Raw genomic sequence first — 25,526 nt, forward strand, 5'->3', positions numbered from 1 at the left:
TTGGGGCCCCAGTCTTGGATTTTGTTGGGTGCTATCTTTACCCTGACAACAAATTTAGTCCCACCCAAGTGGTGAGGACAGGTCAGTCTGCTTTTCATCACATCTAGTGTACAGTGTAGGCTCCGTGAACCTCATCCCTGTACCTCCACATAGAAGGCTCTTCTTCTATGTTGCTTTTTCCTGGTTCAGGAACATATCTGCAGATGCATAGTATTCCTTTCAGACCCAAAAAATCCGAGTCGAAGAAGATACAGATCAGGAATACGAACAGTTTGGGAGCAAGCAAAATAAGTAGGAATAGTATGGGGGAAGAAGATCTAATTCACAATTAAAATATAGCCTATGAATGAACAATTATAATGATTTCTGCTTTTCTTAGATAAGATAAAAAGGGGGAGCCTTGCAGTTAATGACCAAAAGAAAAGGCAGGCTACTAGTTCTTATACTGGTATTGACTTTCATTCCATATTCTGAATACATATAATGCTTCCAGATAAAGACTAATTGAAAATATATTGCAGCCATAGACATTTTAACTGTTGTTAAAATAATGGAAATCTTTCTTTCTCTTAATAAAAAAAAATGTTGTTTTATTTTGTTTTATTTTGTTTTATTTTGTTTTATTTTGTTTTATTTTGTTTTATTTTGTTTTATTTTGTTTTATTTTGTTTTATTTTGTTTTATTTTGTTTTATTTTGTTTCTCTGAAATCTGTAAATGGTATACAATCATTGAATGGCAGTGCTTCCCCATCTTCTTTTTATGAACACATCAACATATATCTTTGGGTTATATAAATTGTTTTGCTTCATATCATGGGTCTTACCTCTAAGAATGAGCGAGAAAAGACATTTAAGAGAGGGTATGAAAACCTTGACATTCGTCTCTAGTTCTTTGTGCTGCAAGGTACATATGCATCTCTCAAATCTTTCACTTCAGCTAGGACTTCCAGTTTTATTTGACCTTAACAGACAAGGATTTATTTTTTCAGAGCTAATTATCTTGGTTATATCTTTCAGGATACTTGCTATCACCGCTGGCTCAACTACTAGGTGCAGGGAGGTAATTTGCAAAAGTCATATTGTTTACTTAGCTCATTTTGCAGTGCGAGAACATGCTCTTTACCTAGACCTTTCCTTTAGGATTGGATAAACTAGCAGTGGTAGGGCCTCAGAAAATTAAAAGAAATATATTTTTGTCTTTATGAAAAACAAACAAAACCAAAACACAAACCGCAACCAAAAAACCAAAATACATACTTATGCTCTCATTTAATTTGTTAAGGAATTTCAAATGTGGGGATTACTTTTATGGACTTTTTTGCAGCTGTCTCATAGAGTCCACTGAAAACCATGCCACAGTCACTGGAGTTTTTCTAACATTCCGAGTTTTTCTAACATTCAGGTATTGCTGATACCAGAAGGACTGCTAAAAGTTAATACCAGCAGTACAGCCAGCTCCTCTGCAGAAGAATAAATGGCCTTTCACATGAAAGAGAGCGCTCAACAGAATGAAAGGCGTCCTGGTTGAACCAGGAGAGAGCAATGCGCTAGTCACAGACCTGTTGCAGAATCTTTGTGTTGGACATACCAAAGGCTCTAAAAGTAAACCCTTCAAATGCCAGAGTCTCAAGTCAAATGTACAGCTCTGGGTTTGCACTCTTATGTATCTGCTCATTTCTGAAAAGTCTAGTTGGAATTCTAACTTTTTTCACTTTATGTGCCTTCATGCTTAACTACTTTACACAGCAGAACTATGACCATTGTGCCAACAGTGCCTGATCTTCAGGTAGTACAAATGGCATACCTCAAAGATAACGATAGTTTATTTATATAAAACCTCCCATGCTGACTAGAACCGTCAAATATCCCTCTCATGGCAAGCACTCCCTACCAATTTCCAAAATCCTCTGAATGCCAGTAATTATGTACAGACCTTTGTAAAAGGTGACGATTTTTTGCTTCTGTAGTAACCTAGCAGGAGTGGGATTTGTTTTCTTTGTATGATTTCTGCTGTGCCACAGTTCATAAGAAAATGGGCACAATTAAGATTAAATTCTATAGTAAGTTCAAGGTGTTTCTAGTAAAATTACAAAAATAAAGCATACGTTCTCCTAACTTCTCCCACCTTTATTTGGTTTGCTTGCAGAGAAGGATTATTAAGAAAGCCTTATTAAACTTTTAATGATGTAGTTCCAAAAAACCTGCACTAAGTAGTGTCTGCATTTCTGTATGCATAAAACACGAACAGCATGGATAACTTTCTAACATCTGACTTTACCTTAAAATAAACTACTGCGTGCAGAAGAACATGGAAGCAATTGTGTTTGCCTAATGTTAGAATGGCCCATTCTTCTCTGTCAGGTAATTTTATTTCTGAACGTGCTTTGTCAGATAAGCAATGGAGTTTTCATTTGTAGTTTGGCAAAACACTGTCAGAGGAAAGTCTTTCAATACATTTAGTATAAGACAAAATAGACCTGATGGCAATAAAGAACTGTCCTTTCAGAATTGACAATCCGTGGAGGCCCAATCTCCCTGTCCAAGTCCTTGCACTCTCCTTATTCATAAAAGGAAATACTGAGGTTTTCCCACATTTAACTGTTAGAAATTGTAGTCTCTAAAGCCTAAGAGGATTTGACTTTATGTTTCTACCGTTCAGATAGATAGATTCTCTCTTCCTCTCTAGCTAGATATATATTCTACAGAAAGCACACTGATTACGGTCAGACATTTATTCACTGCTTTATCTCTTAGCTGTAAGGCATGTCTAAAAGGCTGAAGGGTAAATATAAGTCAGAACTGAACAAAACATTCCATCTGGAGGTAGGCTTTATGGAAAACCTAATTTTTTACAGATGAAATATGAGATGTTAAGGATCTACTATCTGTGCAGATTTCTTCACATCAGTTAGTAAAACCAGGACAGTATACCATAATCTGTAAATTTGTCAGTCATTTTATATCAGTTTTGTCAAAATTTATTAGATTTGTGTAACTCTGGACCTCTTATCTGGGAACTTTAATAGAGTCATAGTTTGGGTTGGAAGGGACCTTAAAGACCCTCTGGTTCTAGCCCCCCGGCCATGGGCAGGGACGCCTCCCACTAGGCCAGGCTGCCCAAAGCCACCATCCAACCTGGCCTTGAGCACCTCCAAGGATGGGGCATCCACAGCTTCTCTGGGCAGCATGTTCCACTGCCTCACCAGCCTCAGAGTAAAATAAAATAAAATAAAATTCCTGCTAACATCTGATGTAAATCTCCCTTCTTTTAGTTTAAAACCATTCCCCCTTGTCCTGTCACTCTCTGTCAGTGTACAAAGTCACTCTCCATCTTTTTTATAATCCCTCTCTGTGTATTGAAAAGCTGCAATGAGGTCTCCCTGGAGCCTTCCCTTCTCCATGCTGAACAAACTGAACTCCCTCAGCTTGTCTTCATAGGAGAGGTGCTCCAGCCCTCTGGTCATCTTCGTGGCTGTCCTCTGGACCAACTCTAAGAGGTCCACATCTTTCTTGTGCAGGCGGCCCCAAACCTGGATGCAGAACTCCAAGTGGGGCACTTTTTTCATCTTGAAGAACCTTGGCAATTTTGAAAAAAAAAAATCCATTATGATATTTCTGCAGTATTTTGATAGTTTTCTAACATTATAGGACAAGATATATGACTACAATCTCAGTTTCATTTTCTGAGAAAGAGACTTGAGAATTCTTGTCTTTTAAATATTATCCTTATATCCAGAAAAGAGTGTTTTCCTGTAGGGATAGGAATATACTTCTAGTAAGTTTAATAGCCAGCTCTAGTTCCTGATAATCCTGTGTCAAAGTGGAGAAAGATTAATTTTATGTGAGATACCAGATGTGATTTTTAGGGAGGACATGGTTAGTGAGTTTTTGGTAGGAATGTGAGAAGACTGGATAGGAAATTAGCTGCAATAGTCAATTTTAAAAGAACCTAGCAGTTTTTCTCAAGAAATCCTTCTCCTTACACTGTTAGCTCTTTGGCTCAGTGAGAGTCATTTCCCTGTGTGTTTGTATGCTGTAGCTTGTGTGGCATTGCATGCAGTGCTATGGGAAAAATAAATTGCAACGTTAGTAACTTGCAAAACCACCCTTCCTGTGTTTCCAAGTCATGCTTCTTTGTATTTGGACTATAAAAGCTGCAATATCCACACTGGTTGAGGTGTGTATCTTTGACTTGAGTTATAGAGATTGTCTACAAAAGTGTAATATATATATATATTTAAAGACTGATAAATAAATAATTTAAGTGCTGCATTACATTTTTCTGGAACTTAGGCAGGTCAAAACATCACATAAATCTAATTAATTTTGAATTATATATATATATATTTACTTCAATTTACATATATGCATTTTGCTACTGACCTTTCCTAATGTAATTTCCAGTTTTGCTACCACTATTTCACACAGTATTGAATTCCAGGCTACTGATTATTGTACCCATTAACAGGGTCAAAGTGGTCAACATGAAGATTTCAAAAAAACAATTTGTTCACATTAGAGACTTCCCATAAACCAGACAAGTCTCTCTTTCAATGTCAAATGTGTAATGACTTACATGAGTGCAAATGGAATAAAATGATTACTAAAATCCTTATATTGGAGCCTTTTGTATAGGCATGGCAGTGAGGTAAATCACTTGTAAGGTGCTGGGGATTAGGAATCAGTATCAGGGCTGCCGCTCCTGTCAGGTTCACTTTCTGAACAAAGATGTCAGTACAAAGATCTTTTCCTGGCAGCAACATAATAACTCTTTGTATCTGTGCTAATACTGTTATGGCAGGGCCAAGTAAAGAAGAAAAATAAAATTGGCAGAGAGAAATGTCTTCAAGCATCATAGAAGGTTTTGAGCTCTTCTTTCACATCATCCTGATGAAGTCTTAGTAAGAACAACCTAAAACAAGCACTGCATCTACAGGTCCAGAACAACTGTGGTGTGTCTTAGTGATGCCTCCAAGTTCATATGAGGAACACACAATGGCCTTTCACGCTTGTGGGCATAGGCCTCGATACAAAATTCTTTGTCTCTGCAGGGACTATCCACCAGAGAGATATGCAGAAAAGCTCCAGGGGAAAAGAGGTCACAGCTGGCTGTGACCAAAGGAGAATAAATGCACTTGGAGAAGGCCATGGCCTGGCCAGATAAGTCAGTCAGTATGTGATGACAGCAGAGGTAGGTGGAGATGCAGTTGCTCTGCCTAAGGACAGAGAAAAAAAAGCAACTCATGACAAGAAGAATTGTGAAAATGAAAGCTGCAGACAGTGTGTAATAGAGATCAATCAATACAGTGAGCTAAAAAGAAGCTGCAGTCCAAAATGACCAAGGCCTGTCTGAGCTGGCCTGCTTGTATGGTTTTTGTTGGCTTTGCTTCTTTATTCTTTCAGGGACTTGATACACATATATATCTCATACACATATACAGTGTGTTTTTTATCCTATTTCCTCTGTAGCTACACTTTCCAGATCCCCTTAGACCCAGCCCTGGACAGTGAAATGCATGCCGTCTACAACATACGGAGACCAGGGATGACGTCCCCCTCAGGATGGGTACTTACGACATTTATGTGTGTGATATGTCTGTTATCTGGGGCTTTGGCAGTGCAACAAGTCTGTTAATGCTGGCCAATAAACTTCTTTTTTTGGGGGGGGAGATATTTATATTACATATTGTCCTCAGTGTTACCCTCATGATACTTAGGGACCAAAAGTATTCACAATTTAACCATAAAGTTATGCACTGACTGTAGTCATTTGTGTTGCATTACAAAGATTGGTAGCAAAGCTGTTTATAACCCGAGGAAGAGGAGGTGGCCCCAGAGCTTTCCCTGGATGCACATTAGGGTCAGCATCACATGTTTTCCCTCAGTCCACATCTGAGAAAGCACAAGTAGTCCCAGACCCAGGTCTTGGCTTGCTGTAGCCTCAGTTCGCACTGCAGAAGGGGAGACACATGCTAGCCACATAGATAGAAACTGGCAGAAATTTTAGTCTTAAACATTTCTCCCACCTCCTGCTTCTTCTCAGGCCCTATGACAACCTTCTCCACCTTTTGTATACCTTGCTTCAAGGCAGGGGATATCCCATCCAGGAGCTGCTGACAGGCAGCCAAGAGGTGACAGGTCCCACCAACAACATCCACCCTGTTCAGCCCTGGTGGGATGCTGTCCTCCACATGGTGTTTGTTCCTTGTTCTCTCACCACAAGTCATGTATTGATATTCTCATCAATATATGCTCTGCCTGCCACTGATTATTGTACCCATTAACTCTCTAGCTTTTTAAGCCTCTACCAAACCTTCCTCATTTCTGCGGCTATTCACACACACAGGTTAGGAGAGTTGTGGCAGTTCATGTGGAAGGGCTTTGTAAGGAGAGTTTCCAAAGGAGTGATAAGTGACTAAATACAATTCTTCCATTCCTTACTATTCTATCCTCATGAGAATGATATCTCTTCTGGATGTATGAAAATATGAAGAGGTTACAAAAACTCTCATCCTGTATGGGAATGTTCTGTCCTTGATCATTCCAGTTTTTCCAGACACTTTTCTCCTTCCTTTAATAAGAAATGCTCATTTAGAGTAATTTAATGTTATTGCTACTTGGTCTCATGTCTCCAGTTTTGCCCTGGGTTTTGGCCAATTCCTGAATTTCTTACTTAAGCAAAAGTCCTACTATTCCATGAGGGAAGACAGAAAGTTACTTAGGTTTAAAGTAACTAAAAGCTTCAAGATCCAGCCTTATATTTACCATCATTACTTTTGACATATATATATATACATATATATATATTTTTTTTAAATCATTATTTTTTCTGAGAAATGAGATGTGGCTCTTAAAAACTTCCAGTACTGATTTCCAGTCTGTATTCTAAAACTCAGAAAACTGATTACTGCATACATGAAAGTTAGTACAAATCTTCCCAAACTTTATTCCACAGTGAAGTTATTTTTCAAGAAAACAGCAATAAAGCTAAAGCTCACTTTTGAAGCTTTCATATTGCTTAAAGGTAACAGCTTGCCAGTATATCAACATTTTGACCTCTACTATTTCTTCTCATTAACAGACTGTCAAGATGAAAATATATAAAGCATGTGAAATTCAGACTAGCTTACAGTTATATTTGACAGGATCTTTTCAAACTTCATATCTTTTACCTGTGGAAGGAAAGTCCATACACTGATTGTGTGAGTTTAATTTTAAAGCCAAATACTTTTAAAATTGGTTCTGCTGCTGCCCTTTACCTTGGGTTGTGCTAGATGTTTCCTTTATTTTTATTTATATTTGAAACAGAAAGTTACAGCTGGGCACTCATTTCACAATCAGATTTGTTTCTCTGTGTATGTTCTTGCACACTTGTAAAACTTTCTAAATTATCTGTTAAGAAAGTGCAGATTTTTTAAAGTACCAAATGTCTCTTTTAAGATATCTTCTTTTTAGAAATTTTTACTTAAAATCCAAATGAGATCCATGAAAGAAGCTGTCTAGAAACCTGGCAGATTTTCTTTCATTTCCCAGCCCAGTGATAATCTATCTTGTAGCTTTACTCTGGAGCAGAAGAGGCAGCCACTGGTGCTTTGGGAGAGCCAGCCAAGCCCAGCTTTTGTGGCTCTCTGAATAGGTGAGGATCGGAGAGTCCAAGAGCTTAATCCCTTCCAGTCTGGTTGCTGGCATTCCTGGAAGGAGGCAGCAGCTGCAGGAGCTGTGGGATTCCAGGAGCTTTGCTGCAGATCTGAAATTCTGGCCCTGAAATTGTTGATACCGGATACAGGGCATCTGAACCAGGGAAACCTGGCACGCCCCCTTGAACAACCAGATGCAAGAAAATTTGCACAACAGCTTGTCAGAGCACCAGCAGGGTCAAGGTATTCCCGAAACAAGATAGCTTCCTATTTCAGCATTTCTGAAACATTTCGTGTTTCAATCCAAACATTTCTTATGAGTGAAGCACTCATATGTCTTCACAAAATCCTGAAATGACGGAGCTGAAAACAACATTGGGAAGACTTTCCTCTTCCCAAATGTGTTGTTCAAAGACAGAAAATCAATCTTGCCTCTTTACATTTTTCTTTAAATGTCACTTGCATAGATAATCCTCCTTGGCAACATGTGTGCAATATCTAAGGAAATTTAAAAAGGATTAAGTACTTTACTTGAATAGTGACTGAATGTATTTTTGTAGTAAAACCCTTCCACATAAATCAAGTTTGCTAAAAAATCATTTACTTTTACTACTTCTGCATTTTTACACACCATTTTTGGTTTGCTTTAGCTTATTATCAGATATGTTAATTGAAGGAAATTCAGGCAGTCAGAGAGTATATTCATTTTTTTGAAACAAAGACAAGCACATGAAGGTCATCTCACCCAAAGATATTTAGCAAACAGTTTCTCAGAACTGGAAGAGTCTTCTGTAAGGAAGATCTCTTACTGGAGGTTTTAAATTATCTTTGTAGTTGGGAAGCTTTCTCAAATATCAATCTTAAACTTGCAAAAACATATTTTTCTGTGTCACATCATGCATTGAACATGGGGAACCATTGATCATTATCCTCGTTTCTCCAGCCTTTTACATATTTGCAGACTGTTTTGATTATTAATCTCCATGTTCCTTGTAGACTAATTAATTGTATTTCTTTCATTTTCTTTTTCTTGGCTACTGTTTTCCTTGCTATTTGTAATACTGTTGCTGTCCGCTGAACTGTCTCTAAACAATCGGTCTTTCTCTAAGTGTGTATCAGCAACAAGACAAAATACTCCTGCTAATGCCTTGCCAGCACTAAATTAAACAGAATATTAGCTGGTGTATCTTGCATGCAGTATTACGAATTGAGATTTGCCATTTTGTCATAGAGTGATTTTGCTCACTTGTCTTCAGTTTGTGATCTACTTTTAGTCTATTCCAGATCCCTTCCTTGATTTTGCATGTATGTGTGTGTTTATTCCTCCATATATTTACTGCTTTCCACTTTACTGTACTTAATCTTACTGATTTCAAATAATTTCTTGAGATTTTCAAGATCATTTTGAATCCTAATCTTTTCTGCACAGTGATTGTACCTCTTCAAGCTTACAGTTGTCTACAGATTCATCCACTGTATGCTTCCTGCTTTATATGGCTGATGATGGTGTAAAGTAATTGCATTCAGGACAGCTGTTTGCGGGGCCACAGGATGCATGCTTCCTGTTTAATGGTGAACTACTGTTCAATTTCTCCAAGTTCAATTTTTCACCTCGGATCAACCTTATTAGTAAGTTTATCTTGACCACATTTCCCTTCTCAACGTGCTTGTGAGAATACTATTTAAGACTCTGTTAAAGCCTATATGAAGTCAATGTACATCATCTAGCTCTGCCCACCAAGCCAAAAGGATGAAGGAGTATAAGTTGGTTTTACATGGTTTGTTCTGGATAAAGCAAGGCTTGAATACTCTTCAGCAGTGCTCTTCCTGAAGGAGGATCAGGTCCCCTTGCACTTGCTCAGTGCTGAAAGCCTGTGCAAGAAAGGAGAGCATGCCTGGGATGCAGGAGATCCTTGCTGTGTGGCTTGGGCAGGGCAACACGTGCACTTGAGGTGGCACTCCCAAGCCTACAGTCTCCACCACTGGCTTTGAGTATTCCCTTACCACAAACTGATTAGACCACGGCTTTTCAATGCTCTCCAGGATGCAATCAAACATCCAGGAGATGTGCTAGCTCCTGGATAATGAATTTAAGCCTTATAACATTGGAGGTTTCCTTTTCTCCATTTAGGTAATCTCTTCAAAGTTGGACCACTGCTTTACAGACCCCTGTGAGATTTACAAAGGGTGAGCTTAGTCCACGATTTACTTGTAATCTCTTGTTTTTAAAACTTCTCTTCAGCCACATAGTAATGTTAATCGCTTTGGTCTGGATTCTGAAATAATAAAATATAATTACATTTCTAATTTTTTTTCTTTTGCTTCACATGTCAGAAAAGTTTTTTGACTGCTCATTAACCTTTAAAATGTAAAGGCTTTTGCTGTTAGGGAAAAAAGTGCCTTCACAGAGGCTCTAAGTGAGATATTTTTCTTAATTTGAACAGGCTTATATTAATGCAGAAGTGGCCCCCATTCCTATGCGACAGCCATTCTGAAATGTAGCTGTCAGCAAAGCAAACTGCGTGTTACATGCCATAAAATGAGAAGTAGTAGCTCTATGTGCTAGCCACTTTCAAAATTAGTTAATTCCTGAAATAAAGTTACAATTACTTCCTGAAATAAAATAGCTAACATTTGCATTTCTATTATTTTATAATTTAGGAATTGGACTTGATGATCCTTGTGCATCCTTCAAACTTGGGATATTCTACAATTCTATAACATTTATTATAATGTTTGTAAATTTAAGACAGGATCTCTCTGAGGAGCTAGGTCTAAGTGCCTTAATGCTGCCTTTGTATGCAGTAACTTCAATGTGTTCACCTACTAGAAGGAACAAGATGAAAGTTAGATGCCTAAGGTCCCTATAGGGTGAGCTGGTTAGCTAAGAATAGGGTACTGAAAGCCCTGTAGCCTTTGAGAAGGATCCCTCAAGTGTGTCCTACTTAGAGTAGATCTGAAAAACAGATTCCTGCTTTCTCAGCTGAAATTCTCTATCTGAAGACCATTTTCATCTCTCTTTCCAACTACTCTAACCCAATTCGTTATGTATTTTCATCTTGACTTCCTTGTGTGTTTAAATCACTAATCACTTTTGCCGGGACTCCTCTGGTGTATTTTCAGTTTAGTCACACTCTTCTTGAAGTGTTGTGTACCCAGTGACCCCACAACCTGGTGCAGGACAGAGCAGAAGGATCGTGCACCCTGCTGAGAACCACCATGTTGGTACAGCACACTGTGACTTTGTCACTTTTCTGTCAAGCTTCTGCTAGTGGCAAACAGTGCAACATGTGGGCATGTTTACACCAACTGAGCGCTGTGTTGGTGTTGCCTACTCTGTGGGGAGCATTTTTGTAACAGGCTTGACAAATATTTGTAGAAGCCCTAAGGAATCAAGTATCTTATTCTGCTGGTCCAATGTTCAGCGATTCTAACTACCCAGTAAATAAAAAACAACAAGGAACTAATATGAAGCCAAGGACTAACACCCTGCAAAAATGCCATTGGATATTTAAAATGTTTATTAGAAAACATGTGAACAGAAATAACGGAAAAATATTAGATCTATTTTGATTTACAGATATGAAATAATTTCATGTATCATTTCTAGGGGTAAAAAGGTAGACTATATCATACAGCCATTGACTTTGAGTTACATTCAGTCTTTTGGCTATCAAACAGAAAACACTGACCTCTGTAAATAGCTCTGCAGCTGCAGACTGAGTATTTGTTCCAATTTTCCACTGTAAATATCCAGGAAACATGTTTGAGCCCAGGTGAATCTTCATGCTCTGTGGTTTTTAACATTCGCTCTCAATGTAGAGATGGAAATGTTTCTTCTCCCCATAAGCTCTACTGAAGAACGGAATGGGTGGATGCTTAGGCAGCACAGTGCCCACCAGTGAAGTGGTGCGAAGGTGGTCCAGTGTCCCTCTAGTGAATGTAGCCTGGAGTCCCCGAAGTTTTGAATAGCCCTATTCTCCACAGCAGTACATGAAAATATAATCCAAACAAATTCTTAGGGTTTCGTAAAACGGTGACAAAAATCACAGTGAGCTCCACATGAATATAGTGGAGATGGACCTCTTTGTAATTTATTTCTTTTGTACCTTTTTTTAGTTTCCCTATTTCAAACTATGCTGTATAGCTGCATAGTTCAAGGGCTATATGGTATGAATGTTTAGTTCCAAAGGGAAGCAGGAGGTGCACGCTTCAGGAGCATGTATTTGCTTATGAGAAATCCTCTGGTTCCCTGCTAGGGTGTACAGTGTTTCGAAATTCTCACACTGCAGCAGCTGACCATTATATTTACAACAGTTTTAGGATCTTTCAGTCTGTTTCACAGGAAGTATCAAGGTTTACGATAACCTTTCATTTCCTTTTTTTAGTGCACTGCTATCCAGATCACTAGTAGCTGTTAGAGGAAGCCTCTCACGTGTAAAGTTTCCATACACATCAGCCCTGCATGGCACCGTGCTGCTTAGCCACCATGCTGAGGCAACTGAGAGACACAGCAAGCTGAGCCCAAGCAAGTACGTCCTGCCTCTCAGGCTGGGCTCACAGGTTGGGCTTCTTGCTGTACCAACAGCAGCTCCTGGGTGGTTTGGGCAGAACAGCTGCAAGTGTGGCAGGGTTGAGTTTCATAGAGTATACCATGTAAATACACCCGCGCTGGATCCAACTTGAGAAGAAAAACCCTTCTCACTAGCTCTGGTTTCCCTGTGATTGAATAACAGTAGCTCTTCTCTTTTTCATTATGCACTGAGCTGAAGGCAAAATCAATGTGTTGCTATAGAAATGCCAAAGCCCCAACATATGTGATGTTTGCTTGCAATTTTTCAATTAAAAATACACAAGGAAAACAAAACCCTTCTGCTTCACGATACTTGTGCGTGACAGACGAGGGAGGCAGCCTTGCTTAGACTTTGAGGCAGAGGACAAATAGCAGTGCTGTGCGTGGGTTCTGAGCTCCCGAAGTTTTGCCTGCCCCTCACTCAGCACAGGGGTGTCTGTATATTTGCTCAACAGATCTCACAGAGGAAAAAGCCCTGGTGGGCACATGGCTGGCTGAGGTGTGCTCTCACCGTTTCCTCTGAACCCTCTGTGACCTGACATTACTGAAAACTGTCAGACATTACTTGTGGAAAACCTGGATGATCCCTGACAACAGGGCAGGAATTCCTTCGTGGAGGTATCTGGTAGCACAATTTATGTATGAGTGCTTTGTTATCCACAAAACCCAGGTATGAAAATTTTGTCTTATAGAGGATCCTTGCTCATATTTGCAAATAGAGTAGTGTATTTTTTATACCAAAGAAAAAGAAAAAATGGTCCAGTGCTGTGCAATATTTTTTATTTCCTTACAAGGGCAGAGTGTTGTTCTTACTACTTCACATTTTGCTGTGATTGAGACTTTTTGGAAACATACGTTTATGGCTGTTGTTTTTCAAAAACTGTACAAAACACAGGGTTTGATCTCAAGGCATAACGTTCAAATCATACTTAGGTGAATTAATGAAAGAGATGAATCAATTGATTTTAACAAGTTTTTGGCTGATATGCCAAATATATTGAACCCAGAGCTAACAGGAAGAATAATGCTGGCCTTATCACTGGTCTTATGTCATTTTGGTGAATCATTTATTCAGATTTATGTCTCTTTCCGATTCTTTGATATTAGAGTAGTAATGCAGGGCTGCTGCAAGGATGAATTAATTACATATTAACAAGGAAACAGTTTGACATGTCAGCATTTTCCTCTAACTTGGAATAAGCACCAGGGACTCAGTATTTTATTCTTCTGTGATCCACTCAAAGCTGGGTTGAGTGGTTGTGTTTGGAACACGCATTTTCTCCATGCTCTGCTCCAGACAGCAGCTGGCATCTGATCAACAGATAATGTAACATTTTAAAACTTGCTGTCTTGAAGAAACATCCCCATGCCTGACTGCTCCCTCCCACCCAGCAGCTAAATACTTTCACTAGCTGTCATAACACTTTCTCCCTTTCCTTTAAATTGAAGGTTGTTTACCTAGTATTGCCCTACGTACACACATTAGTTTTGATTAAAAAAGTATATTTTCAAGGTACCATCCTGCAAAGGAATTTGAAATATCTGTATAAGACTGTGGGCTTTGCCCTTTAGCAGCTAGTAATGCCCTTTGTTTTTTTGCATGTTTGCTTTGTATTCTGTCATTACATCATTCTATCTCAGGTCTCTAAAGAAAAAATAAGAATTTATTTGAGTACATAGGGCCTCAGCTTCTTGATAAGCTTTTCACTGGACCCCCTTCCTCCCAGAAGAGACTTCTCACAAGACAAAAACCATAAATGAATATGTTAAAATCTGGTGATAAGATATGAATGTCCATTGGGCAGCTTAGTTACAGATTTCTTTGCTGTAAGAGAGGTTGAAAGATGCTGCTGTTAAACATTGTGTTTTGCATACTGTAACATGTCTTGGACTTTCTGGAAAGGATTTCACCTAAGTCATTATTTTGACTTTTGAGACCGATTTAGGAGATTCTGTACTATGGACTGATCAAGTTGGAAGGTGACATGAGTCAGGACCTCTAGAAATGTGTGTTTTGTTCGCAAGAGGAAGGGACTACAAAGATTTCCTGGCTTTGGCATTCTAATTTCTGCTTCATTGATTAGTTCTTTCTATTCTTCTTCCTCCTGATGAATTAAGATTAATAAGTGGCTTTCTTCTTCTTATATTCCTTTTTATTTATTATTTCGTTATTTACAGCTAATTGGTGGTGATAATGGCATATAGCTTTTTTTTTTTTTTTTTTTTTTTTTTTTTTTTTTTGTAATAGATCCAGCACTACAAGATCCCAAACACTTGCCTCTGCACCTTGGTCTGCTGAAAGAAACCTTACGACTGCAGAGCATGTAATCTGGAAGAGGCTGGTGGGCACGTATTTTGTATGTATAAAGCAAGCTGCAGTGAATAGGAAGTGGGGATTTCAGGTCAGAAGAAATACGTGACTTGAGAGAGGTAGTTTTTTGGGGGAGTGCCTTTCCAGGTTCCTCAGTGCTGCGAGATCAGCATGTCAATGAAAAATAGCGGTCCTTGCTCATTGCACTTGTCCATGTGTCTTGCAAGCTGATGAGAGGGGAATGCTGCACTGCAGCTTCTGGGAAACTACTTGAAGGGTAATAGCCATGTTAGAATAAAAGCAGTAGCAGTTTTCACTTCACGCAGTGAAAATCTCTGGGGCTGGGTGATTCTAGGAGACAGCACATCAAGAGGACGCCCATGGCAAACGGATTTGTGTTGTCAGTGCTGCAGGTTGAAACTGGAGAAAATGTGGCTGTGATGGCCACCATCTTGATTAATGCACAGAGGAGTGAACTGGAAAATATTCAAAGCTAAAATGCTTTTGCTTGAGTAAGCATCAGTTTGACAGGGCTGTAACAGACTCCAGTTCTCTGAGCTGCAGGCAAGGAAAGGATCTGTAAAACAGTCACCTGGATTATAAACATCCTCTGCTTGAGGAAGATCCAGCACTGGAATCCTAAGTCTATCTCCATCTGAATCCCTCTCAAGCCCATATTTATACACTAGTCTGATGATTATTTGAGGACAACCGTGGGCACAGTTTCAAAGAGGCAGGCAGACCACTTGCCCTACTGCTGCAGTGTGCATACAAGCTCTGGCTTTCCACTGCGTAAACAGATTCTCTTTCCTAGCTCAAGAGACATTCGCTAGCTTTCCCTGTATTTGTGATGCCAATGGCTATGTCCTAAGTTCTGAAAATCCACAACTTTACTGCTTGGGATTTGAGAGAACTATCTCTGGAAGTATGGATTTTGCTGATGTACTCTATGCTGACAGATTTTTTTTTTTAATACAATTCTTGCTGAGAGAATTTTTTTATTTTTATTTTTAATACTCAGGACTGGGAGGGCCTGGATTCCACACTCTTTCACTGTAGTTAATAGGAGTAATAGGAGAAAGAGGGAGAGAACGGCTCCTCCTGGGAAACATTTTACTGCACATTGTATTTTCACATGACATTTCCTGAAAATCAGCTTTTTAAAACTTTTCCTTACGAGGAGAGACATCAAGACTATTTATCTTTCCTTTCTAGCCTAGGGTGATGGTGACTTTACTCAGTATTTATGCATGTATGCATATTTGCAAATGCCTAGAAACTGTGGTTTGACCCAAACTTTTCACAGGAGCTGACTGCAGAATTCAAAGTAAACCCAAAATATGGATTTGTCTGAAGTTTAGGGATACATGAGTATTTTCCAGGCCTGAAGCTCCATCCTTGATTGTAGTTGATTTGGAACTTCACTTAAGATAAAGAATGAAGGCATGTGTTTAAATACGAAATATTTCTGTCAACTGAGTTTAAAAGCAAACATAGCTTGAAGATTCATTGGAGAATCCACTGGGAAGAAAGCCAAGAAGAAGCCATGTGTTTTATTTTAAAATCTTACATTTATTTTTTTTTTAGATAATAGACTTCTTCCCAAAAGAAGAATGACAACATGTTAAGTCATCACCAGAGGGCCTGCATTTACTTCTGCAGTGTGTTGGAATACAAGACTCATGAAGAAGGAGCAAACTGAGTAAAGTATGAGTAAGCAATTATAGGAAAGAGAACTTGCTCACCAGTTGGTTTTTGTCAAGCTCTTGTAGTCATGGCCCCATGCATAAAATGCTTCTGGAATATTTGTTCTTAAATATTTATTTTTAAATGGTCTTGCAATCTGAGTTCATAACATGGATGGCATGAGGTTGGGTTTAACTCTTACCCTAAATAGCTCTCAGAAATAGCTCATAGCCAGGGCCTATCTATAATAGAAGACAACCTAAATGAAATAAATTAATTATTTATACAAAATTGATTACTGTGAGAATAATGTAATATGTACTAAAAGCTGTTGTCATGAAACAGTCATGGTGTCTGCAAGATTGATGGTCTCAGGATGATGGGAGCAATTTTTAACAGGTCAGAAGAGGACGAAAAAAGCATGGAAATTTTAAATTCTGGAAGTTAGTAAATTTAGGAATAAGATGTTTTAGTGCACATGGAGTTGTGCTGCTTATAATATGTAGAATTTATACAGTATTCTGTCTTCTGTTCCCCTTGACACAGTTATAGAAGTATAATATGGGCTTCTTGTAACCATAATAATAAACAAATTTTAGGAAGGTTGAACTCTGCAGTTCAATCCAAATATCACCATACAAGTCTTTTTTTAGTAGTTAGGGAACTCGTCTCCAAAACTCTCCACCATAACAAAAAAACCTGAGTGTGTTCAGTTCATTTCCACATGGAGTGATAAGCTCAGATTTCTATTATAGAAGTTTTTAAAACAGAGGCCAGAATTCAGCTATGAATAGAACAGCACTTTAAAAATTACGAAATGTCAAACGATGACAGCTGTAAAAATTTTCTGTCATTCCAAATCTGAATTTCATTCAGACTAAACTTCATATATATAGAAGGATTCCCAGCTATATTCTATCTTGGATTTATATGCATATAACTTCCACTTTCAGATACAGTGGAATACAACAGCAAGAGTTTGAATTCTTGATCTGAGGGTAGGCTTTATGTCAGATGTATGCATATTTTCATGAAAACCAAGACGAGACATTGGTTTATCTAGGCTTAGAAGCATGAAATGTTCCTCAAGGTTAATTGTTTAGCCCGTTAAAACCAATTTGCTTCCTGGTTTATAAAACAGCAGTGCACTAGTGCACTAAACACCCTCACATAGTCTGTGGTAAAGAGTATCTACTGAGAATAAAACATCTCAGTGTGATATATGAAGGTCTCTTGATCCATTTTTTTTTCCTAGTTTGTCTTCTAGTTTGTTTTTTATATGTGGACTTAAGGACTTATGTAAATTTTTTTTCTCCTTCTACTTTATTTCCTTTTATTTTCTTTACATAAATAAAGTGGAGAGAAGGCTACTAACTTTGGAGATCATGCAGAGCTGGCTTTAGGCTACAGTTAAGATATGCAGTTGTCTATGGCTGTAGGTTGCCTGGACCAGCCATGGTGCTGATGCCTGCGTGGAGGCAGGAGGAGATGGAGAAGAGTACTCTGCACTGCCTCAATAGCTGAAGTTTACTGTTGCTCCTGATGTCAAGGAATGTGTTGGTGAGTATGTGTGACCCAAGACATGATCATTCCCCTTCTGTCCCACTGTGGGCATCAGAAGCTGCTAACATTTAATTCAAGACCTGTTCCCAGGCTTCCTGACCCGGTCTCCTCTTTCCCATTCTTGGCAGGAGGAGCCCAACTCTGGCCCAGGCTCTCTGCATCTTCAGTGACATGCTATCATGCTGTGTATAGAGAGAATAAGTTGTGTTCGTCCAGGAGATGGGAAGGTAGTTGATGTGAAAATATGGATCTTTTGAAGAAGAGCTTCAGAGGTGCTGAGCAGGTCCTTTTTCCTTATGCCTTTGCTTATGCTTATCTCTTCCCTGGAATACTGTTGGTACTGCCTTCACTGGTCCAGGAGTGAAGGCAGTATCAAGCCTAAGCTTACTGTAACATTATAAATATTCAAGAAACTGACAGGGAAGGCGATTGTGTTAGTCTTCAGGAAAATATATTTTTCTTTTTTTTTTTTCAGCAAGAAGTGTTCAAAAACCTCCACCTGAGTAGTAAGTAATTCAGTCTCTAGGTGATAAGGTGGGCCTTAAACCAACCCTGAAAGACAGTGGGGATAATTGGACTGTGGTATCATATTGTAACATTTAAAATTGTTTTCTGGATTTATTTGCATGAGATATCTTAGGGAAAATATCTGTACACTAAATAACTTTGCAATTATTTATAAATTGTCACAAATATTGTAGGCAGTGAGCCAGAGGAGCTGGTGATGCTGCTTTTTAAGGAAATACATTATGGTTGATACTACTGAAAGGTGGTTAGTTGGCTTTTATTAAAATCACATTTAAAAACATTAGATAAACTATGCTGAATTAGGATGAATAAACAAAAAAGAGGGCATTGCCATGCATATCAAGGATACTGTTACATGTAATTAAGAATGAAGTATGCATAGACAGCAGGTATGGATCATTGGATTCACCTGAACGCAGTACGTGGGAGCCCTTTTTAACACTCCTATGAGCAACTAGTAAGGTGCCATGTAGGAAGGCTGGTAATGGTTAAAAATAGGAAAGAAAACCTTTCTTTGGAGGCTGGACACCTTTTGAAGTGAATGAATTGTGGGGATATGTGTGATTTTTGGGTAATGTGCTTCTCTAGGGCATGGAGCCTTGAGTGCTCTGGCAATGACCACACGTCCCTGGACCAGTCTTCTTGTAGAGCTGTGCCTACAAGGCACAATTTGATCTAATCTGTCCTGAAACTCTGGCTTTACTGCCAAGATTATGTTGCTGAATATCTTCTCTTCCTTCTAAGGAAAGCCTTTGCTGGTCCCAGGGCTTGCTTAAGTGTGGGGCTGCGAATCGGCAGGAAAAGTTTGCTCTGAATTTGTTCAGGGGCAGGATGAGAAAGCACTGAAAAGTAAGTGATATGTAAACATAAGGCCATTTACACCACTTGTGTATCTGAAGATGCATGTATGTTTTTTCTCACATTTGTTTTAGAACACTGTCTTCTTTAGAGTATGTTATTCATCCCTACAGAGGGCCTCAGTGGAGATTAAAATTACAGTTATTACTTAAGAGGCAAGAAAAATAATTTTCCTGAGACTGGAAGTGCTTTTGTGGAATGTATTGTATTATATATACATTTTTTTAAAAAATATATTTTAAGGGCTGAGGAAGCTTGGATCAATTCATGTTTTTACAAAAACGATGGTTGTTCATACCTTTGTGTCTCTGAATCTTGAATGGACTGAGTTAGAGACTTTTTGTCTTTGAACTGTCCAGTTCAAAAAAGTTTGTTTGTCATATGTTAGCCAGTACTATGAACTGTGGTGTATCTTTATGTAATGCTAAGCCTTCTACTCTAACTTCTGAAGACAACTGCTCCATTATTTTTACCTTTTCATCTCACAGAGAGGATAAATGTTCCTCAAGAAAAAAAACTGTTTGGGAGGCTGTCCAAATTTGGATTAATCTCTGAGGTTTCTTATCCTTTTTTTTTTCTGGTTTTAAGGTTAGGCGAACTCAGCCTTTGGTGTAAGCACCTGTTACCTGTCTAAAGAAAAAGAAATTTCTATGTCATAGAATCATAGAATGGCTTGGGTTGGAAGGGACCTCATAGATAATCCAGTTCCAACCTCTCTGCCATAGGCAGGGACACCACCCACTAGATCAGGTTGCTCAGGGCCTCATCTAACCTGGTCTTGAACACCTCCAGGGATGGGACATCCACAGCCTCTCTGGGCAACCTGTGCCAGTGCCTCACCACTCTCTGAGTGAAGAATTTCCTCCTAACTTCTAATCTAAATCTCCCCTCATTTAGTTTAAAATCATGCCCCTTGTCCTGTCATTATCCAATTGAGGAAAGAGTTGCTCCCCATCTTTTTTATAAGTCCCCTTCAAGTACTGACAACTGTTGGTGTCTTGGTTTCAAGCTGGGATAGAATTAATTTTTTTCCTAGTAACTAGTATAGTTCTACATTTTGGATTTAGGATGAGAATAATGCTGATAACACACTGATTTAGTTGTTGCACAGCAGTGCTTGCACAGAGCCAAGGACATTTCAGATTCTGGTGCAGCCCTGCCAGTGAGGAGGCTGGGGGTGCACCAGGAGCTGGGAAGGGACACAGCCAGGACAGCTGGCCCAGGCTGGCCAGAGGGATGTTCCTTGCCATGTGGCATCATGCTGAAAAACAAACTGGAGTGAGGCTGGCCGCAGCAGCGTGGGAGGGATGCTCTGCTTAGGGATGGGATGGGCATTGGTCAGCGGATGGTGAACAATTGCATTGTGCATCAGTTGTTTGTATATTCCTTTATCACAATTATTGTAATTATTTTCCGATCATTTTCTGGTTTATTAAACTGTCTTTATCCCAACCTATGAATTTTACTTTTTTTCTTTTTCTTTTTTTTCCTGATTTTTCTCTCCCATCCCACTGGGAGAGGGGATAGTGAGTGAATGTCTATGTGGTGCTTGCCTGTCTGCCAGGTTAAACCAGAACAGTCTGCTGCCTTCCTGCCCCTGTCTGACTAACAGGTTCAGTGGAGGACCGAGCTAGAGATAGTGGTTCAGTCTTCCACAGTGGTCTGTAATTGTCATGCTCAATCAATGAGGACAACACAGGTATAATTACATAATAGAATGCAGGGTGTTATCAGTATTCAGCACAAGGAAAGATCAAAGGGCCCACAGAAAACATGTTGGCAGGAAATGAAATTTGCTTTTTATCTTTCGTTATCTGTAGCACAGTGTTGGCATTTGGTCCTATCTTTCCTCAAGGTGAGTGCAACCTGCATTTGTAAGATTCATTGCAAGCAAAAATGTGAACTGAAAGGCAGTGTAAAATCTGATATGAAAACTGGGCATGATAAATGTGAGCTGACCTTATATGAAGTAGTCTAACTTCGTTTCAAAAATGCTAATTTTCATCTGTGAACATTGAGGAGTGTGTTTGAAACTACTGCATGTGAAAGGAATTTCTCTGAGAAACATAATCCCACTGACTAGGCTGCAACGTTCTAATTAGTTGTTTCTTGCCTGTTGGTTCTACATTTTTTTACTGCACTTGAAGAACAATTTTAACAATGAAAAGTCAGATCCTCAAAATGTAGGAAGCAGCAGGATAGAGGTTACCTTTGCACATTTTAACCTTTTTTTTTTTTTTCTCATGATCTTGTGTTAAGAGTGTCTATTTAATGCTAGGGCAACAATCCTTTTTAATTTTTTTTTCATTTCCTCAGGCCTTTATTAGATGAACAGGATGGATGATGCATGCATCATGACCAGCTATTTGGTGTTTTTCTGTCCTTAGTTTGCAGGGGGGGATATGCTGTAATTATTAAATAATATTCAAATGCTGATTTGAAGACAAGTGATGCACTTTTTTGTAGTACTTGAGTGCATCCCATGCATCAGTAAATTGTCTCAAAAACCTGGAAAGATGAGGGGATATTCTCATCTGTATTTTATAAAACTGATGCACAGAGGCAGTTGGTGTGGCAACTGTGTTGGTGATCCTCAGTAACTGAGACACCTGATATGTTTTTTAGAGTATTTAGTGTCACGTAGTAGTCTGTATATCAAGCGCAATATATATTGCTTTCAGTTACAGCCTACAGTATTTGGTTCTTCTTTAGATCAAACCTCAAAGAAAGACTCCTCTAGAAGAGTAAAAGCTTACCAGAAATGATCAACTTTGCAATAAGTGGCCTGTGTACTTGCAACTACCTTATAGAAACTCCTTGACAGAGCTGGAAGAAATTTTATAATCTTATAATCTTCTAATTAGAATCTTGTTTTGTAATTCTAAATCTAATTTTCAAGGGCACTGTACAGTTGTTTTTATGTTTCTCTTCCTGATATAATCTGTCTTGTTCACAGAATTGTAGAAAAATTTAGGTAGGTGGAGACTTCTGGACATCATATGCTAGCCTTCTGCTTAGAGCTAGCACCACATCAAACTTAGTCCATATTACTTGGAACATTGTTCATTTGATCCTTGAAAATCTCCAAGGATGAAAATCCCAAAACATCTCTGGAACATCTGCTAAACCACTGTTAGAAGAATTTTTTGTTATTTGTGTCTGGAATATCATTGCAATTTGAGACCATTGCCTGTTTGTCATTTAGTGTGCCCCTCTGAGGAAAGTCTGTCTCTCTTTCCTTGTTACCCCAGCCGGGTAGTGAGAGAGAGCAATTGGATTCTCTTTTATTTTTTTCTCTTCTGGATTAGAGAAACCCAGTTTCTTCACCCTCTCCTCATATGTGATCTGCTCTGACCCACAGTAGCAATCCCCTGTTGGACTTTCTCAAACTTTCTGATACCTCCCTTGCACTGAGGTCTGCTTAAAAGGGTACAGAACTCCAGATCTTGCCTCATGAGTGTCACAGAGGAGTAATCTCTTTGCACAACTTGTTGGTTACAGTCCTGTTAAAACAGTGCAGTAGGCAATGGACTTTCACTGCTGCAAGAGCATGCCGCTGATGCATGTTTAACTTCCTGGCAGCTCATTTCTCTAGCTAGTTGAAATAACTGTTAATGTCAACCCTGCCCTTCAACTTATTAACCACTGCGTCCCATGTGGAGTTATCCAGACACTCAGTGTGCACCCACTCCCACTTTTCAGGTCACTGATGAAGGTATTAAAGAGAATGAGACTCAGTATTAATTCCTGAAAAACACTTGTAACTGTTAGACCTTGAGCTACAGTAATACTTGATTATATTAACTGGTAGACCAGCAGGTTTTGAACGCTTCACCACTGCCCTTTGACCCCAGCATCCAGACAGTCTTTTCCTTAGTTGCATTACAGTTCACCCATCCTTGTTAGCTTTTCAGATAAAATAGAAGGCAAAAATCACAGGATGTGATTACATCCACTGGTCTCCCTTTGTCAGTAGAGCCGGTCACTTCGTTACAGAATGCAATCAGGGTGGTCAAGCATGACTTATTCTTGGTAAATAGAGGGTGGCTATTCTCTATTCTGTCACATTCTTCCATTTCATGCACCTGGAAGTGTCTCCAAAAACCTACCAAGTAAGGTTGTGTTTCCTTTTCTTGTAAAGAACTATGGTTAGGTTGGCTGGCCAGTATCTCTCAAGATCTCTCATCTTGTGTTTTTCTGAAGATGGGTGTAGTATTTTTTTTCCAGTCACTGGGGACTTCTTGCAATTGCCATCACCTTTCAGGGGCGATAGATTTGCCCAGTAGAGATATGAGCAAGTGCCTTTTTCTCACATCTTTCTGTCCAGTTTCCAGTTTGTGTAAGGATGAAAATACATTATAGATAGGAGTCTTTTTACTGCATCATCCTGTTTCATTGACACAAGTGTGGAATCAGGGAGAGATTTAGTGCAAAAGTAAAATTAAAGTTGTGCAACTAAGAAATTATATGGTCTCTTTCCAATTTTTCAAATTATCTGCAGGAGAGAAGGGTTGAGACAACCCACATGAAGTGAAAATAAAGGCTATGCAACACTTCTGTAAATTAAACTGTAAGAACATATGTAGTATGTCTGTAAGTTTAAAAAATTTGCAAACTGTAGCCTGTAGACAGTAGGAACAGCTTTGAAGAGCAGAAGGCAAAGTAGGGGTGATCTGAGAGCTGTGTGCTCTACATGTGTCCCCAGTGCTGACACCGTGCCACAGGCTGGCCTGTGAGAACAAGGCAGGGCTGCCTGTATGCATCAGTGTGTTATTGAATTACTGAGAGTTTTGTGATTGATAATACACTTGCGTCAAGTGGACCAGAAAGCTTCTTGTTTATGATAATTGATAGCTTGTGTGGAATTATACCTGAATGTCTAGAACACTAGTTGTGAAGAGCTGGATATTTGACACATTGCTGATTGTAACAGCTGTTGTTATGCTAGGCCCTCTGATAGCTCACTAGTGGAAGGCTATGTACTGGTTACTGGAACTGTGAATGCATTTGTGACTGGGCTGTTCCAGGTCTAAAAAGTAGTGAATGTGTGATGTGATCCTCAAAATGCAAGTTTGCTCTGTCTTAAAAGTGACAAATCTACCCCTGGATATATGGAGGCTAAATATGTCATTTTTTCCAAATACTAGTTTTCCAAACATACAGCTTTCATATTCCCTAATCTCTCAAATGAATAACATACTCCTTTGCATGCAGCCCCAAGAGCCTAGCATGCTCCAGATTTATACTTTGAATGTCTCCTCTGTGCCCATATGTTCATAGTTCAAGATGGTGGCAAAATCAATTTGGTTGATTTTCAGAACTATGGCAAGCCTTCTGAATTAATCTCTGCTATGTGGGTTTCTTTCTGTTTTATTTTGAGATTGTTCTAAGATTTATCAGATCTTCATTTCTGAGGTTTCTCTTCCCTCACTGGGGCATAGTGTAGACAAAGAAAGCAGAAAGATGGTAAGTGCAAAGCAGAATTTGGCTTCAGTTTTGAGCATCCAGAAACAGCAAGTATCCCATGAATATGTGACATTTATTTGGGAGTGTTGCAGAAGTCAATCCATACTGAACTGTTAGGAGGATAGCTGTGCAATATTGTCTTTATTCTTACAGATGAAGAATCATATAACATACCCATGCTGTAGGATGAAAGGCAGGTGTGCCATGACTAAACAGATGGAATCAGAGGTAGACTAGTCATGTTAGCCTCAAGCAGTGTTGAAGTTAATAAACCCTACATCACAGCCAAGAAAATCTACTTGAGTGCAGCACCATGCTTTCATGGTTATTTTGCTTTCAGGACTGTAAGTGCAGATATGTCTGCCTATTGCAGTACCAGCTCAGGTCAGGCAAGCTGGTGGATCATGAAGATTTGCCTCCCTCAGGCTGAGGGAATTGGGGTTGTTCAGCCTGGAGAAGGGAAGGCTCCAGGGAGACCTTACAGCAGCCTTCCACTACTTAAAAGGGGACTATAGGAAGGCTGGGGAGGGACTCTTTGACAGGGAGTGTAGTGACAGGAGAAGGGGGAATGACTTTACACTAAAAGAAGGTAGGTTTAGATTAGATTTAAGGAGGAAATTCTTCACCATAAGGGTGGTGAGGCACTTGAACAGGTCACTCACAAAATCTTAGTCTCTTCCTTGTTGTTTTTCATACTCCATTTTTCATTAATGAAGTCAGCTTTCTCATAAATGCTCAACTATCTATTGCCATTTGGATCAAATAAAGGTTGCTTTCTCAATAGCTCTTACTGCTTGGGCTCAACTGACTTTTTTTTTTCTTTTTTTTTTTCTTTTTTTTTCTTTTTTTTCTCCTGTGTAACAGTTGTTTCCATTATCAAGCTTCTAAAAATGGAAAATCCAA

General features: G+C 39.1%; 1 long non-coding RNA gene across 1 annotated transcript in view; it reads left to right on the forward strand.

Annotated features, from left to right (window-relative positions):
* LOC308185621 overlaps positions 1-25,526 on the forward strand; it is a 222,785-nt gene that overhangs the window by 53,517 nt on the left and 143,742 nt on the right. Inside the window, exons 5-9 of the long non-coding RNA XR_013943519.1 lie at positions 9,770-9,825; positions 14,460-14,568; positions 16,110-16,229; positions 17,565-17,768; positions 17,900-18,054. This is a non-coding gene — a long non-coding RNA (uncharacterized lncRNA). The remainder of the gene's footprint in view (positions 1-9,769; positions 9,826-14,459; positions 14,569-16,109; positions 16,230-17,564; positions 17,769-17,899; positions 18,055-25,526) is intronic.

Source organism: Anser brachyrhynchus (assembly GCF_964034855.1).
Source record: "Anser brachyrhynchus genome assembly, chromosome: Z".
In the NCBI taxonomy this organism is placed as follows: Eukaryota; Metazoa; Chordata; class Aves; order Anseriformes; family Anatidae; genus Anser; species Anser brachyrhynchus.